The sequence below is a fragment of the Castor canadensis genome, chromosome 12 (assembly GCF_047511655.1).
Source record: "Castor canadensis chromosome 12, mCasCan1.hap1v2, whole genome shotgun sequence".
NCBI classification, from domain to species: Eukaryota; Metazoa; Chordata; class Mammalia; order Rodentia; family Castoridae; genus Castor; species Castor canadensis.
The window spans coordinates 92,261,843-92,280,113 of record NC_133397.1 but is presented as its reverse complement, the minus strand read 5'-3'; the positions used below and the strand labels follow the sequence as shown (position 1 = coordinate 92,280,113).

Sequence of the window (18,271 nt, the reverse complement as noted above, 5' to 3'; positions counted from 1 at the left end):
TAGGTGAAAATATTTATTTGAAAAGACACTAAGAACAAAGTGAAAAGGACAAGTTATGAGTTAGTAAAAGATATTTGCAATTTATGGAACCTAAAAAGGATAAGTACTGAATATACATGAACAATCCTGCAAACCAATAAAGTATGACCAGACCAGTAGGGAAAAAAAATGAGCAAGGGATATAAATGAGCAAAACACAAAATTTGAAGAGACAATAAATACCTGACAGCATGACTCTTCACTAGTAAGGAGGAAGACGAGTAATTTTATTTTTTAGTCAGAAGTATTGGTAAAGAGGAAGAAAACTGGTCTTTCTCAAACTACTGGCAGAGACATGTATATTGGCTCAGTGACTTTAGAAAGCAATGTGGCACTATTTGGTCAACAGGAACACAAGGTATATCCTCTGGCCAGCAGCACTGCCTTTATGGCTCTGTCCTACAGAAACTCATCCTTGTTCCTTGCTGGATCTGCAGTGTTCCCAAAAGTTCATGTGTTGAAGGTGTGGTCTCCAGCCTCTGGTGCTATTGGAGGCGGTGGAACATTTAGGAGGTGAGGGCTAGGATAAGGAAGCTATGTCATTGGGTGTGTACCCTTTTGGGATTTGGGGACCTATGACACTTTATGGCAGCCATGAAAACAGCTGCTTTACTCCATCACACATTCCCATGGTGGTATATTGTGCTGCCACAGCAGACCCCAAGCAAAAGTCAAGTGATCATGGACAGAGAATGATGAAACCATGAGCCAAAATAAATCTTGCCTCCTTTGAAGTTAGTTTTCTCAGGTATTTTGTCAAGGTGATGGAAAGCTGACTAACACATCCATAACAATCAACCAGTACAATAGTGCTAATTGCAGTGTTGCTTACATCAGCCAAAAAAAGGAAAAGTCAAAATGAATGAATTTGGTAATTTAATAATGGAATACTAAACCTACTGTGCAGGTGTGAAGACTAAAGAACTAAAGCAACATGCTTCCCCATGAATGAATTTAAGAATGTAATGTCACATGGGAAAAAGCAAGTTGCAAAAATCAATACCGATTATTTTATGTCATGTCACAGTATATTATCCACAGGAAAAGTATAAAACTTTTCCTATGAGGGAGCAATTCACCCCTTCTGCACAGTGGTTCCTCTAGTGAGGAAGGATGAAAATGAGACTGGGGGCTGAAGAGAATTTGATTTCATCTGTAATTTCTGATCCTTAACAAATACCTAAATCCAATATAGTCAATTTAGGTGTTGTTGTGGTGAGATTTATGTTGTTTTCTGTACTCATTTGTCAGAATCTAATATTTTCTTTCTTTTTTAATTTATTAACACATGTTAATTGCTCTTAATAATTGGATTCAGTGAGATTGTTACATACACACAACATGCCAATATTGATCAGAGTCCCAGTTGGGCTTTCCCTGTATTCACCTCAGATTCTATTGTGAAGGGCTTTCTGCCACGTCTGATGCCCTAGCATGTAATTACTTTAGTTAGCTGACCTGTGCATCTTCCTCCTCCATGTTATCTCTTGCTGCAATAATGAGGCCAAGACCACAGCCCATGGCAAACACTGTCCAATGTGGGATGGGGGCAGAAGTCCATGATACAAAGGGAGTCTTTTCTCCTCTTTGCCCATCCTGTAGTCAACAAACATGTGAATGTCTATTAACTCCACACCTGCCTGTGATTTGTCTGCCCATGGATTTCCCTGGCCACACTTACTCCATGTTTACCAGCTCATGTTTGTGCAATTTATTGTCACTCTTTTTCTATTAGTCTACAGTTGACCCTACTGCCTCTGGGCCCTATCTTACCTATCTTCTTGCTGTCTCAGCTACCAACTTTGGGAACACTCTCTATTTATGACCTGGTTAGTGATGAGACTGTTCAGATCAAAAGACAAACACTTTCGACCCCCAAGCTCTCCTCTGCAGGTCAATGTTTATCCAAAGAGAATAGTCTTCAGATATGTTCATGGTGTCACTTCTGTACCTTACACAGAAGTGTAGTCCCCTAGTGCATCCACAGAGGATTGGTTCTAGGACCACCGGCAAACAGCACACTCCACAGATGCTCAAGTCCCTTATGTAAAATGCGTAGTATTTGCATGTAACCCACAGTATCATCCTGTACACATCATTTCTAATTATTTAAAATACCTAATGCAATGTAAGTGCTATGTCAATGGTTGCTCTTCTGTATTGTTTAGGGAATAATGCAAGAAAAAGTGTGTGCGTGTGTTCAGTACAGACACAATTTCTTTCCAAATATTTTTGATCCATGGTTGATTGAATCCATGAGTGTGGAGCTCATGGAGATGGAGGGTCCTGTGTATTTCTATGCTCAGATCTCTACCATTCAACTTTCTACATCTACTTTAGCATTGCACTTCAGCAGCAATAAAACATATTTTGGGGTGGACAGGTAATAGAAATAGCTTTATTTAAATGAAAGTACAGATCATAGATTTTTCTGTATACATCTGTGACTTTTCACTACAATTTTTCTTAACCAAAATTGGATTGTGTTGTCTATAATAGGTCAAAACCTGCCTTTTCCTTTGACAATTTATCCCAGTCATCTTTTTTAAGTCAATGAGCTTGAGCTGCCATATTCCCAGCAGCATTTGCAAACACCAGGCAGGACTGTTCTCATCCCCCTGGTTTCCTCTGGGTCTGATTGCACTCCAACCACAGTATTTCAACCTGGATTGGGGCAGCCTTCCTGGGTGTGGCCGTGAGACACTTGAAGGGAGTATGGCCCTCTGAGAACAGACTATGATTTCAAAACACATGCCCGCCCTACATGGGTCACCCCAGGCAAGCAGGGCAGGTGGATGGTGGTGTTCTCTCTTGGTTTATAAAAACATACATAATATCCTTTTTGTTCTGCAAAGGCTAAAATATTTACCATCAGGCCCTTTATGGAAAATGTGTGTCCATCCCTACAATAAATGACTATTAACAAAATAGATGATGATTATTAATGAAATTAATTTGGCTATTAATAAAAGACTATATAAGAAGGAAATGAACTATTTTTTCAAACTTCTGTAGAGCTCATCATTTTTGGCCTGATACTTTCCTTACGATGACATTGTTAACTAAGAGTTTATTTCTTTCAATGTTATTCAACTATTCGTGTAGAGCAGTCATGTACTGTGTAATGATGCTCCCATGAATGGCAGACCACATATCCAACAGTGGTCCCATAAGATTACATCACCTAGTGACAGTGTAGCCACCCTAGTTTTTGTAAGTTCCCTCTTCTCTATGTTCCCACACTGATGAAATCACCTAATGACAGACACATTGACATCTGCCTGAACATATCCTCACCATTTACAAGATGCATGACCAGTAATACAGATGTGTGTATCAACCATCAGCTTAAATGTAGTTTAAGCAATTCCTAACAAGACTAATTCCAACATCTGCTGATGATTTAATGCCCTCATGAATAGGTTTGTGAGACTTCCCTTAGTTCCAGGAGTGAAGGCAGTGACACTGTCTGTGGGGATGGGCCTGCCTCCTATTCAATATATTCTGGGGCTTCAATGGCTGCTCTGGGGTCATCACCTGGAGGCAGCAACAGTTTGCAGGAGGTGTGGGCAGAGCTTGGACCTGCAGGCAAAGGTGTTATTGCAAATTCACTCCAGGATCTTGGCCTTGCTGGGAAAGAGCTGGGGGGTGTAAAGAGAAGTGGTGGCAGCCTGAGAAGCTGTCCCTGCAGTGTCACATTCCAGCATGGATGCTAAAGACTCTAAGCAACTTATATCCAGAATTGGTCTCCCAGGTTAATAAAAAAAAAGAAAAAGGGTAGAGCCCATTTTATTATTTAGCTTGGTTTATAATTTTGACATGTGTTAGGTTAGCCACCATTTGTCTTTTTCTGCAGTCAAATGCTCTATCACTGAGCTATATCCCTTCTTTTTCTGGATTGATAAATAATTCAAAGTACACCTGCATACTTGTATGCATTAATGTGTGTGTGTGTATGCAGTATTGGAGTTTGATCAGGGCCCCACACTCACTAGGCAGGTGCTCTACCTTTAGCCGCTCTACCTGTCCTTTTTGTGGTAGATATTTTTGAGCTCAAATCTCACTTTATGCCTTAGCCAGCCTGGACCACGATCCTCCTATTTGTGGTTCCCTGAATAGCTGAGGATGGGGATAGAAGTGAGGGTGGTAAGCACATGCCTAGCATGAGTAGCTGGGGATGGTAGGTACATAGCATAACACCTAGCCATTGGTTGTGATGGGGTCTCACAAACTTTTTGCTTGGAATGGCCTCAAACTGCGATCTTCCAAATCTTCACCTCCCAAGTAGATAGGACTACAGACATGAACCACTGCACTTGGCCTCTGTATGTATCATTTTTGTGCAACCAGCTCTTTTGCAATATTTGCAAATTGATTAAGCAGTCATGCTTTTCCAGCATCCTCTTTCAGTTCACAGGTCCAGACTTTCAAAATACCTACACTTGAATTTCACTTTACAGATTATGAAAAGTATTTAATTTGATCCATACAAAGCCTTTCCAAATAGATGCTTTTCTTGTCAGTATACAGGCCAGTGTTCATGGGTCACCAATATTCAATTTCTGGCTCATGTCATGCTTTCAGTGTTTTTCTCAGTATCCCCTACTGCTTTTCTACTCCATCCCCATCATAGCCTTTCTCCAAACTATGTTAGATACATCTGTATATAATTCTTAATACGAGTATTTTATTCTTACAAAGGTTTGAAAGAGGTCGATTACTGTTAACTCTCTCCCCTCTCTACACCAGTCTTCATCTCCATTTAGAAGGGACACACATCATCTCCACATCATTCATGGACCCAATCTAACACATTCCCCACTTTGATCCAACACTCTTGCACTAAATTGGTGTCTCCAGCAATCATTCTGGAAGTCATGTACCTGCCTTCTGTCTATACCCTGCCCCTTTGGGCTGACTCCTTGATTTTAGATTTGTCTGTTTATAGCTCAACCTTCTTTCTTTCTTTTTTTTTCTGTAGACACTATCACTTGGATCATTCATGAGTATACATACCTTAGTCTCAGCTACTCTTGTGCATCTCTGCACCAGAACAAGCTCACAGGTCCCAGGCAAGGAAGGGTCCCCTCCACTCCCTGGAAGCCACTTCCTGACAAGGCAGATGGAGATGTTCAGTGAACATAGTGCTGGCAGGCTAGCTGGCCAGCTATACCTTCACTTGCCACATATTAGGCATTTTGGACATGCCAGACACAGTGCTAGGTCCTGGGACTGGAGAAATGAAATGCAATTGTCACCACCAAGAAAATCAGGCCAGGGGAGATCCAAGATGGTGATTAGAGTGCAAAAGCAGACAACATGAGCTCTGTAAATCAGAAATATTTCTGAGACACTGGAGCCACACTTGACAGAAGAAAAGCACCAAGAAGAATCAAACTTCAATACCCCGAACCTCCAGCCTGTACAAAGCTTCTCCATGCCATGTTACACTGAGAAAACAGGAGGGCTCCTGTGCTGCAAGATGCTAGCTCCAAACCTGCTTAGAAGACAACTGGCAGACCAAAAGGTGAGCAACAAGTATCACGCAGTATTCCCACAGCCACCCCTGGAATAAATCAGCATAGCCCCCTGGACAGATTGATCCCCCACCCTGAAAAAAAAGTACTGAATAATAAACAATGAACTGAAAAGGAACATGCAGCAGAGGGGGTAGGGTTTTGTAAGCACACTGAAGAAGAGGGAAGGAGCAAGAAGCTGATCTCCATTGGAACTTTCAGTAAACAAAGGCTGGAAAGGCAGAAGGGCTGACAGTGGGCAAGTGATAAGCCACTGCCTGAAATAGGGCAGATAGTGGTCCACAAAGCTCATTTCCTGAGCCACTGAGCAATATCCAAAGTCAAACAATGTTACAAAATTGAAAAACAATCAGCAAACCATCATAACATGCTGACAGCAGGGAGCCAGCTGACAGATCTCTGACCTTACCCCCGAGAAAGGGAACAAAGCAAAGAAACAAACCCCAAATAAACCAACACAGCAAAAACACAACTCCAAAGTAGGACAGCTGGTGGGCAAACAGCTCTTCTCTGGAACCTGAGGACAATATACATACTCAAACTACCACACCTCACTGAGGGAAGAGCTGACCAAGCTTAAAGACAGAAAAAAAATATGGGAAGACTCCCCAACCACCTGGTGGGACTAGCCTCACCTAGTAAGACTAAGATAGAGCCTCTTCTTAAATACCAACACCAGGACCAGATGCTGAAGGAGTAACACAAGAACTACTAAGACTGAAATTCTATTGGTCTTGAACCTGGAATTTTTTGTGTGTGTTTGTTTATTTTTTTTGTTTCCTGTTTGTCTGTCCTCTCCCTGTTGATTTCTTTTTTTGTTTATCTTTGTTTTGTTGGTTTTACTACTGTGAGTTAGCTAATACTAAATTACACACAGACCAGAGACAGAAATAGCATACGTACACTAACCTAAAACCCAACACACCCACAAAACAAAATTAAACCAAGGGAAAGAAAACAGATGAGTGAAACCACAAATAGCCTATGAAGAACATAGTTACATAGTACTAAGTGGAGAGATGGGAAGAAAAAAGGGATGGAAACCACTCTCCCCTCAAATATAATATAATACAGGATTCAGAAGGAAATGAAGAAAATGAATACCCAGTTCCAGACTCCAAAAAAATAAAGATGAACTATGTCCAGGATCCCAACAAAGACCACAAGAAACACTCTGAAAGAAGAAATCCTGCAACTAGTCTCTGAGAATTTCATGGAGATGTTACTAGACATGGTCAACCAAAATGTACAAGAGGCACTCAATAAATTCGAAGACACTGAAAATAAAGAATATGAGAAAATACAGAAACAAATAAATGAACACATAGGAGCTCTAAATAAATACCAAAGTGAAACAGAGAACACTATAAATACAGAGATAAATGAACTAAAGATGAAAAGTGACAATATTAAAGAGGAAGTGACCCATGATATGGAAAACCTTAGAAAAAAGAATGAAACAGAAATATAAAACACAATGGAACACCACTCCAGCAGACTAGAACAAGCAGAAGACAAAAATCTCAGAACTTGAAAATGAAATGGAAATTAAAGGAAAAACTGAAGAGCTATTAGTCAAACAACTCAAGACGTGTGAAAGGAATATGCAAGAACTTGCCAACTCCATCAAAAGACCAAACCTAAGAATCATGGACATTGAAGAAGGAGAAGAGGTGCAAGCAAAAGGAATGTGTAATATATTCAACAAAATAATAAAAGGAAATCATAGTTTTCTAGAGAAAACTATGCCCATACAGGAACAGGAAGCCTCCACAACACCAGACAGACCTGACCAAAATAGAACTACCCCATGACATATTATCATTAAAACAACAAGTACAGAGACTAGTGAAAGAATACTGAAAGCTGTAAGAGAGAAAAAACAAATAACATACATAGGTAAACCCATCAAAATCACAGCAGACTTCTTAAGACTTCTCAACAGAAACATTAAAAGCACAAAGAGCTTGGGGTGAGGTCTTCTGGGCACTGAATGAAAAAAAACTTCAACCCTATGATACTCTACCCAGCAAAACTATCATTCAAAATAGATGGAGCAATAAAAGTCTTCCATGATAAGCAGAAACTAAAACAATATATTACCACAAAGCCACCACTACAAAAGATTCTTCAAGAGATTCTGCACATGGAAAGTGAAACCCAACTTAACCATGAAAGGACAGCCAGTACCAAACCACAGAAGAAAAGACAAGGCATGAGAGAGTAACATTGATTCAGCTGTACACAATCAAACCCTTAAACAACAAAAACAACTAAATGACAGGAGTCACCACATACCTATCAATACTAACACTGAATGTTAATGGACTTAACTCCCCCATCAAAAGACACTATTTGGCAAACTGGATTAAAAAGAAAGATCCAATAATCTGTTGTTTACAGGAGACCATCTCATTGAAAGAAACAAGCATTGGCTTAGGGTAAAAGCCTGGAAGAAGATTTACCTAGCCAATGGCCGATAAAGAAGGACACTCCATACTAATAAAAGGGGAAATACACCAGAAGGAAATAACAATTATCAACCTATATGCACCCAATGTCAGTGCACCCAATTCATCAAACATACTCTGAAGAACCTAAAAACATATATAGACTCCATACAGTGGAACTGGGAGACTTTAATATGCCCCATCACCAATAGATAGGTCATCCCAAAAAAATCAATAAAGAAATTCTAGAACTAAATCACACCATAGATCAAATGGACCTAGGTGATGTCTACAGAATATTTTATTCAATTTCCTCAAAATATACATTCTTCTCAGCAGCCCATGGAATCTACTCCAAAATGGATCATATCTTAGGACACAAAGCAAGCCTCAGCAAATATAAGAAAACAGAAATAATCCCATGCATTCTATCTGATCACAATACATTGAAACTAGAAATCAACAGCAAAAACAACAGTAGAAAACAAGCAAACAATTGGAAGCTGAACAACACATTGCTCTATGATCAATGGCTCACTGATGAAATAAAAGAGGAAATTAAAATGTTCCTGGAAGTTAATGAAAATGAAAACATGACTTACCACAACCTATGGGATACAGCAAAGGCAGTCCTAAGAGGAAAGTTTATAGCCATGAGTGCATATATTAAAAGGACAGAAGGATTTCAAATCAATGACCTAATGCTACATCGGAAATTCAGAGAAAAAGAAGAATAAGCAAATCCCAAAACAAGCAGAAGGAGAGAAATAATAAAAATAATGGCTGAAATTAATGAAATAGAAACAAAAAAAATCATACAAAGAATCAATGAAACAAAAAGCTGGTTCTTTGAAAAAATAAACAATATTGACAGACCCCTGGAAAACCTGAATAAAATGAGGAGAGAAAAAACCCAAATCAGTAAAATCAGAAATGCAAAAGGGGAGATAACAGCAAACACCATGGAAATCCAGGTGATCAGAGAACACTTTGAGAACCTATGTTCTCTTTGGAACCTATGTTCCAATAAATTTGAAAATCTTGAAGAAATGGACATATTTCTAGATACTTATGACCATCCAAAATTGAACCAAGAGGTTATTAATCACCTGAAATGATACGTAACACTAAATAAAATTGAGTAGCAATAAAGAGTCTCCCAAAAAAAAGAAGTCCAGGACCTGATGGAGTCTCTGCTGAATTCCATCAGACCATTAAGGAAGAACTCATACCAACTCAACTTAAACTGTTCCATGAAATAGAAAGGGGAGGAAGACTGCCTAACTCATTTAATGAAGCCAGTATTACACTTATCCCCAAACCAAAGACACCTCCAAAAAGGAAAACTATAGGCCAATCTCCTTAATGAACATAGATGCAAAAAACCTCAATAAAATAATGGGAAACCAAATCCAACAACATATCAGACAGATCAATTCACCATGACCAAGTCGGCTTCTTCCCAGGGTGGTTCAACATATGCAAATCTTTAAATGTAATACACACATTAATAGAAGCAAAAACAAAAACCATTTGATCATCACAATAGATGCAGAAAAAGCCTTCAAAAAGATCCAACACCACTTCATGATAAAGGCTCTAAGAAAACTGGGAATAGAAGGAATGTACTTCAATATTGTAAAGGCTATGTATGACAAACCTATAGCCAACATCATACTTAATGGAGAAAAACTGAAACCATTTTCCCTGAAATCAGGAATGAGACATGGGTGCCCACTATCCCCACTCCTATTCAACATGGTCCTGGAATTCTTAGCCAAACCAATTTGGCAAGAAGAGGAAATAAAAGATATACAAATATGTAAAGAAACTGTCAAAATGTCTCTATTTGCAGACAACATGATCCTATACCTTGTAGACCAAAAAAACTCTACCCAAAAACTCCATAAACATGTACAGTAAAGTGACAGGACACAAAATCAACTTACAAAAATCATTAGCTTTTCTATACACCAATGATGACCAAATTAAGAAAAAATATATGGAAACAATTCCATTTACAATAGCCTCAACAAAAGTCAAATACCTAGGAGTAAATTTAACAAACGATGTGAGTGACCTCTACAAGGAGAACTACAAACCCCTGAAGAAAGAGATTGAGGAAGACTACAGAAGGTGGAAAGATCTTCTGTGCTCATGGATTGGTAGAATCAACATATTAAGAATGCCTGTACTACAAAAGCAATCTACATGTTCAATGCAATTCCCATCAAAATCCTAATGACATTCATCACAGAGACTGAAAAATCTACCCTAAAGTTCATGAGGAAACACAAAAGACTGTGAAATAGCCAAGGCAATACTCAGCAAAAAGAGCAATGCTGGAGGTATCACAATACCCAACTTCTAAATATATTACAAACCAATAGCACTAAAAACATCATGGTACTGGCACAAAAACTCTTTAGACCCTTGTAACAGAATAGAGGAACCAGATATGATTCCACATAGCTATGCCAACCTTAGTTTTGAGAAAGGCACCAAAGCATACAATTGAGAAAAGGCAGCCTCTTCAACAAATGTTGCTGGGAAAAGTGGTTATCTGCTTGCACAAAACTGAAGCTAGATCCATGTTTATCATCCTATAATCAAAATGGATCAAGAACCTTAATATCAGACCTGAAACTCTGAAGTGAGTACAGGAAAGAGCAGGGAATACTCTGGAAGTAATAGGTATAGTCAAGGACTTCCTCAATAGAACCTCAGCAGCTCAGCAGCTAAGAGAAAGGATGGACAAATGGGGCTACATAAAATTAAAAAGCTTCTGCACAACAAAAGAAATGGTCTCTAAATTAAAGAGACCACACACAGAGTGGAAGAAAATATATTTGCCACCTATACATCAGACAAAGGACTGATAACCAGAATATACAAGGAACTTAAAAAACTAAATCTCCCAAAATGAGTGAACCAATAAAGAAACAGGCAAATTAACTAAATAGAACTTTCTCAAAAGAAGAAATTCAAATGAACAAAAAACACATGAAAAAATACTCACCATCTCTGGCCCTAAAGGAAATGCAAATTAAAACCACACTAAGATTCCACCTCACCCCTGTTAGAATAGCTATCATCAAAAACACCACCACCAACAGGTATTGTCGAGGATGTGGGGAAAAAGGAACCCTTGTACACTGCTGGTGGGAATGCAAGCTAGTGCAACCACTCTGGAAAAAAATATGGAGGCTTCTTAAAAATCTAACATAGACTTGCCATATGATCCAGCAATCCCACTCCTGGCAATAATAGGTATAGTCAAGGACTTCCTCAATAGAACCTCAGCAGCTCAGCAGCTAAGAGAAAGGAAAGGAATGTGACTCAGGTTACTCCAGCACTGTTTATTGCAGTGCTATTCATAATAGCCAAGTTATGGAAGCAGCCAAGATGCCCCACTACTGAAGAATGGATTAAGGAAATCTGGTGCTTAAACACAATGGGGTTTTACTCAGCCATGAGGAAGAATGAAATCTTATCATTCACAAGGAAATGGAAGGAACTGGAGAACATCATTCTGAGCGAGGTTAGCCAGGCTCAGAAGACCAAAAATTGTATGTTTTCCCTCATATATGGACTTTAGATCTAGAGCAAATGCAGCAATGTTGTTGGAATTGGGTCACACATTAAGGGGAGAGCCAATACAGGAGGTATGGGGAGAGGTAGAAAACCCAAAATTTGAAAGTGTTTGATGTCCCCAATGCAGAGGTGCTAATACAGAAATCTTAAGGTGACAGAGGTCAATATGGGAAGGTGATCAGGAATTAGTGAAAATCAGTAGTAATTCAGGTTGTAACACACTTGTGCATGGAAGAAATGCTAGGAATCTCTCTGTATAGCTATCCTTATCTCAACTAGCAAAAATGCTTTGTCTTCCTTATTATTGCTTATGTCTTCTCTTCAACAAGATTGTAGAAAAGGGAAGAATAGGTTCTTCATGGAAGTGAGAGGGGATGGGGAGGAGAAGGAGGGGGTGAGGGACAGAAGTGGCCCAAATAATGTATACACATATGAATAAATGAATAAAAAATGAATAAAGAAGATCAGGCCAGAGATGAAGTCTGAAGAACAATGAAAAGATCACTATGGGTTTATTATTATCACAAGCTGGTGGTGTGAGTATGAAAGGCTGTGTACTCCACCCAACTGAGGATGGAAGTGGGAGCCATTGCAGAGCCCTCCAGACATATACCCAGAGGTGACCAGAGAGTCACACAGTTTCTTTGGTTTTTGAGATAAAATTCAGAAGGTGATTTTTTTTAAGTCTTAGTTAAGATTATCTCCAGAATTTGTCCCTCACTCCATGTGGGTGGCAGAAAAGCATCCCTTTGTCAGAGGAGTCCCATTGACAGTTCCTGAAGAATGGGAGCAACCCTGCCCAGTGTTGCAGAAACTCTGCTTGGTGATGGGCATCCTGAAAGCACCTGCCAGGCATGGCTTTCACAACTAAAACCAAACACCTGTCTTTTGCAGACATTCTGGAGTCCTTTAAGGTGGGCCCCCACTGCTGTGAAGTGCAGTTTCCCCAGGTCAGACAGCTTCAGTGGAAGGCCACACTATCCCTGCCATCCCCACTCACTGTCCAGGCCTCCAGCGTGTCCCCTCCTCTCCACATTCCCTTCACAGTCACCTCTTACCACACAACTGCTTCTCTAAGTGCATGTGACGGCAAACCCCAAAGAGGTCTGGAAGAAGATGCTGAAAACATGCAGGGGGTGTGGTTGAGGAGAGAGAGGTTTGGGAAGTGGCCACATTTCAATTCTGCTGGCTGATTGGCCACTTGACTTTTGACCCAAGTCCTGGGAAAGCTCGGCTTCCTCTCTTTCATTGTATTTATGGCTCTGTGCAAGCTTCCTATTTATGTGAAGGTTCTGACAGATGCAGGCTTTCATGTGGCCAGATACAAAAGCCAGACAACATTTTCCCTCTGTGAGACCTGCTGCCTCTCTCCAGAGCATGTGGCTCTGCCTACAAGGCAAGTGGGTTGTGAGGTGTTCCCTTGTGAGTGTCTTCTTGTACTTGAAGATATTCCATGCCTGAATCTTTCTGTTGTGTGGTTCAAGAAAACATGCTGCATCACACCCAGTCTCCCATTTTCACTGCTGATAATTGGGATCAGAATTAATTGTTACTTGTTAATTGAAGGCATTATTTATTGGGAGCTAATGGATATTTATTCCTATTTCCATATTGCACAAAATGCAGAAAAGAGATAAATGAAGTAGACTTTTTGCACTGTGTTCGGCACAGCAAGTTGTTCAATCAGCTTAGACTAACGAAGCACGGTTTCACTCATGGTTAGATTTTTTCTTTTTCTTTTTCTTTTCTTGATGGAGGATTGAAATGGAGGGAGATGCAGAGGAGGCCAAGGAACAATAGGAAGATCAATGTCTCCCATAACAAATAATGACAAGAAGAAATGAAATCACATACAGTGGGTGCTGAGGGCCTGAGTCTGAAACTGAGTAAACTCAGCCTGAATCTCACTTACAGTCATGTGTCCTGGAAGGAGCTGTGCAGGGCAACCCTGGCCTCTCCAGAAGCTGGGGGACCCTTGGCTCACAAGCTGCACCTTCAATCCCATGACACCTTCCTCTGACTAAGTGGTCCAGAGCAACAACCCAGAGGCTTCCATTTTTAACTTGCAGGATGAACAACTCAGCTTTGAGAAGCAGGAATTTGCTCATGTAAATCAAGCCTTTGTAATTATATATGTATATACTGAAATCAGCTTTGGAGACAGAAGGATCTGGATATATTTTCTGTGGTTGGTGGAAAAAGGCATTCCAGGGACAAAGCTGCCCCCTTCTCAGCCAAACCTGCCCCTTCCCTGGCCAAATACTGGATGGATGACTTTTGTATTTGCAGAGAGGACATGGCTAATTTTGTTTCATTTGTTGTTTTACACTCATGGAGCTCTCTGCACAGTGTGTTGGGTAATCTCTAATTATGTCTTTCCCTGTGCACTTGTGAGGCTGATGACCCCCATCCTTCAAAAGGAAGGAAGCTGCTCAAGCATGAGTCACCTGGAATATTAAATTAGAACCGAGTCACAAATGGTCTGTGCTCAGAGACCAGTGCTAGAGTTGGTGTCCTCTGTGGTTGTTATGGGGCTTTGAGCTCCAAGCCCTTCCCAGCCCCTCATCCATGTTTTCTCTTCATGGAGGCACCATGAAGTGTGTTGGACACAGAGAATTGCTGTCTGAGATGTTGGCTGACATGAACTCCTTCCCTAGACCTCAGTGTTCCTCTCCCATGTTCAGAGGTCAGCCCTGTCATTGTATTCCTTGTGGGACCAGGTTAACATCAGTGATGCCATAGTTCAGAGAAAAGGAATCAGGTCATATGCTAAAACTCTGAGGAGGCCTTCTTCTGGCAGCAGAGATCCTGGTATGCACAAATAAACTAAAGCCAGGCTGCCAGGTATTGGGAGTCATGAGGAGATATCTAGCTGTTTGGAAACCACCAGCCTAACAGCTGCTCATGTTTGATGAGCTGTTGCAGCCTTGATCTCAGCAGCCTCCTGAGAATCCTCACAGATGTCAGATACCAGGTTTGGAAATTGTTTTATGCCACAGACAAAGAAGTTTGGGGTGCTTTGATTTGTTCAGAGGGAGCTATTGTAAAAAGGACAACTCCTAGGATCTGTTCTTCAGACACAGGCTGTGGCCCCCATAAGAGACTGTCTCTAGGGCTGGTGGAGTGGCTCACATGGTAAGGCCACCTGCTTAGTAAGCATGAGGCCTGGAGTTCAAGCCCCAGTGCTGAAAATAAATAAATAAATAAATAAATAGGCCATCACTGTGTTCAAATGTCATCAAAGGCTGAAAATATCCTAAATCAAAAGTGTGCTGAACACACTTAACCTACCTCACATGGTGACTCAGCCACACAGTGCAGTGCAGTGCTGGGTGCTTCCCCTCATGGGTGGGTTGGCTGGGATCTGCAGCTCACTGCTACTGCCCAGACTCATGAGAGAGGAGCAGGTTGCACAGGACAAATCTGGGAAAAATTCAAATTCAAAATTGTAAGCATGGGCTCTACTGAACAAGTCTCTCTTTTGTAGCACCATTGGAAAGTTGAAAAACTGTAAGTGACCATCATAAGTCAGTAGACATCTGTACTTACTGTCTCCATTCAGACACACAGAGCCTCCCTGAGAACTCAACCATTTTCTTCATGCATTTACTCAACAAACACATTTATCAGCCAAAACTGAGTCATTATTGTGGAAAATGGGTGTGTTTTACCTACCACATGAGATAGTCTTAAGGACTGAGTTAATACAAACAAAGCCCTGGGAAAAGCCCCTGGGAGGTTTCTGATATTGTGCACTGGTTTTACGGGACCCCCCCCCTCACCTCTGGACACACATACCCTCAGTGGTGGGGCTTGGCTACCAGCCACCATAGCTGAATCGTGTTCTGGAAATTGAACTTGGCTGAAGGAACCTGCCTCATCCAAGGTCATGCCTCCTTCCTGGTGACAGACAGTATCCTAAAATGGTCATGGTGGAGATGCAACGTCCCAGCCACCTCACCTGGATCAAGGCTATCTCTAGAGGGCCCAGAGTTCCCAGCAGGATGGGGTGAGGTCTGTTCCCTAGAACACTCCATTCAAAACCTCCCTCATGCTAATCTCAAGAGTCTCCAAGCCTATTTTCAACTTCTCATTATGCACACCCTACACCCAGGCCCAGTGTTGTCACTGCTGCCTATGACAGCCAAAGAAAATGATTGATATCATGAAATGAGACTTCTCCTGGACCAATACAACTTTGGCCGAATACAACACACTAGAGCAAAATTCAATGAACTTTGACTTAGAGCTAGAAAGTGGTATTGGGACTGACATTGATACAGGTGACACGTTGTACTCCTGTAAAGACAGGATTTCACTCCTCTCTTTCCAGAGACCCCAGTGAAATCACAGGAAAGGGATAAACAATATGTTAAAATACAGTTAATGAAAACCACTCACAGGCAAGATATTTCAACAAGACCAAAGAGCTGGAAGGCAGAGGTGGAGAGGAATGGAAAACTGCAGGTTAATCCACTTTTTTGGAAGGATGTCTGTGAAAGATGGAGCACCAGTGAGCCCAGCAGAACCCAGAGGCTGGAGGTGAAAAAAGAATTGGTACAGAGTGTGGACAGACCTTTTCTTTCCAGGACTTTATAAATATTCAGTGCTATTTAACATTTTTAGACACCTGTATGCATTCCACAGTTTAATAACAATTTAAATCATCTTATATATAGAATGATGACTGTTTGGAAGAGAATTAAGAATTCTCTATATTCTCCCTTTGGATCAAATAAAATCTCACCCAAAGCCATCCAAATACTTAGTGATGCTGTTGAGCAGGAAGGCACAGGGTCCTTTCTCTCTCCTGTCTCCTGGGGACCCGGGACAGCTCTGTGGGACTCCAGATCCTTTACCCTGGTGTAAAGGACTAGAGAATCCATGTGTTCTGAAATGGCTCGGCTCCCTTTGGGAAAGCGTGGCTTACAGTATTTCTTGAACTCTGCTGAGTATTATGCAGAAAATGAGTGGGACTGTGATCTCAGCAGCTCTAACCACTCTTGTCAGAAATCAAGGTCACCAGGGACTCCAACTGAAAAGAAAAGCACATCCTGAAACAATCCACAGGAAAGGACAGCCCTGATTCTTGTAGGGTTTATCACATCATGGATGTTCTTCAGAGCCAAGGACAGGTGGTCTGCTAGCCCAGGTGGAAGTGCCAGCTGGGCTGCTCAGGAAGAGAGCATTGGAAGGATTTTCTATCCTCAGCCTCCTACCACTCATGTGGTACCATGGCAAAGAAGCAGGTACGGGAGGAAGAAATTTCAAAGAGGTTTAGGTGGTGAGGAGACAGAGCCAAGCTACAAATGACCTGGAATGATTTGGACTGTAGACAAGGAAGTTGAGTCATTGCAAGAAACAGGACCATATTTCACATAAGAAAGCATCAAGGAAGGCCAGTGGAGTCCCCACTCAGGCTGCCTGTTCCCAAGCATTAGTGGAGAGGTCAGTTAGTTGAAGAAGTATAGGATGGCATATGAAATTGAGCAAACACAACTCATTACCTCAGCGAATCTAAAGGTACATCAGTCATTGTCACACATGGCTTTCACATAGCATTGTTCTAAAGAAACTGCAAAGAGTTGATGAAGCAAGCTGATCATCCATTTATGGAGAGGAGAAATTGGTAATCCAGACCCTGTTGGTGGTGACAATTCATGTTGTGCTGGTGCTTTCTCCATGCTTGACTCTGTCCCTGTGGCCTCATGCTGGGCCTATAGATTTCAGCTGAATCAACCTTGCTGGGTAGCTAGGTTGGCAGGTGGGGTCTTCCATTACAGGGGTGCAGCAGAGAATCCCAGGGTCAAGGGGGTACTTTGCTAGTCAATGACAACAGCAGATGTTGAGACTGGGGACCCTCAGCCTGGTGGAGAGTTCCATTATGCAAGTTCCTATTCCTCCCCTTGTGTCATTCACCCAAACTTCTTTCACCTACTTAACCTCCTCCCCAGCTTCCATCATAGCTGTGCCCCAACCTAGGCTCCCACTCCCCTCCTTCTTTTTGATCTTCTTTCTCCTTCCCAGAGCCAGCCCTGACCCTCTGAAACTGACCTGTCATCTATCCTTTCCTTTCAGTTGCTGCTTCCAAAGGCTTCAACCAGGTGATCTGATGACCTAAAGTCCCCTCCCCCAAGGTAGATTTATTCTGGCTAGTATTTTATGTGAATGATGCCTCAGTCATGGGGACACTCTCAATGTGGCAGAAATTTGTGCAAGGGACTGTTCTCTGTGTGTCCTCAATTTCATCCTCAGGAACACTCACAGATGGCTTCCAGAAGGACTTGCTCCTCTTAGGTGTGGGTGGAGCCCACTGGAGCTTGTTATCCAGAACAGCATAGAACTAGTCCATGGCAATCATTTCTGCAGCCCCCAGAGCAATTTGTTCTACTACATGGTTACTAATGTCTTCATGGCTTGTGGTGGTCATCTTGGTAGCAGCTCTTTTTTGAATTGCCTGCAGTATTCTCCAAGATCAGAAGACAGGCATGAGTGTTGCAAACACTTCACCCACTTCTTCCTCATCCAGCTCTTGGATCCCTATAAATTTCCATTGTCTCCCAAGATGGTCTGCATTTCATTAACTAGCCAATAACAGCTTGGTTTATCCTCATCAGATGCTTGATCAAAAATGAGTTGAAGTCATTGCTC

At 41.4% G+C, this 18,271-nt stretch overlaps 1 protein-coding gene across 1 annotated transcript in view; it reads right to left on the bottom strand.

Moving 5' to 3' along the window:
* The window catches only part of LOC141414736 (uncharacterized), a 151,471-nt gene that overhangs the window by 35,260 nt on the left and 97,940 nt on the right, over positions 1–18,271 (bottom strand). The window contains exon 11 of the mRNA XM_074049038.1: positions 14,912–15,043. The gene's annotated coding sequence lies outside the window, so the exon portion shown is untranslated. The remainder of the gene's footprint in view (positions 1–14,911; positions 15,044–18,271) is intronic.